Genomic DNA, 593 nt, shown 5'->3' with positions numbered 1-593 from the left:
GTGTGGTCAGTACTCTTTTGGGGTAGCTGGAGCAGGGGCTCCTTTTCAACAGTCTTTCTCACAAGGAATGCTCTATGCTTGCCTTTCATGGCCCCTGTATTGCCAGGTAGGCATGACCCATCTTTCGGATGTGGACTGTCAGTCAGGGACAATGAAATTCTTAAAGAAGAGTAATGGGAATGACTGTTGTCTTCACAGCTGCCTGGGAAGGAGGTAAGCTTTCCAGATGGCAGGGCATCGAAGCACAAGGTTTGTCTTCGAAGAGGTACCAGTGGCTCAAATCAGTTTTCCTCTGTCCCTCAATTTTGTGTTGGCTTTGCTGTCTTTCCCTAGAAAAATTCAGTAGCATAAATGAACAGTGTGTTAAAACTATCCCTTCCACTCCCCACCTTTTCTGTTGACATGGTAGGCTGTCTTGGCTTTGTCACACACAGTTAAAAACTAAACATTTGAATATTCTATGTTACATGTGACTTGCAGTTATTAAGTATGCTTATTTTAACTGTTACTGGTAGGAACACTCTTTATGTGTGCATGTATAATGCGTGAATGGAACAGGAGGGGCCTTTGGGGTTAGGATTTGGAAGTTCCAG

This window comes from Capricornis sumatraensis, chromosome 16 (genome assembly GCF_032405125.1).
Source record: "Capricornis sumatraensis isolate serow.1 chromosome 16, serow.2, whole genome shotgun sequence".
NCBI lineage: Eukaryota > Metazoa > Chordata > Mammalia > Artiodactyla > Bovidae > Capricornis > Capricornis sumatraensis.
Note: the sequence above shows the minus strand (reverse complement) of the source record.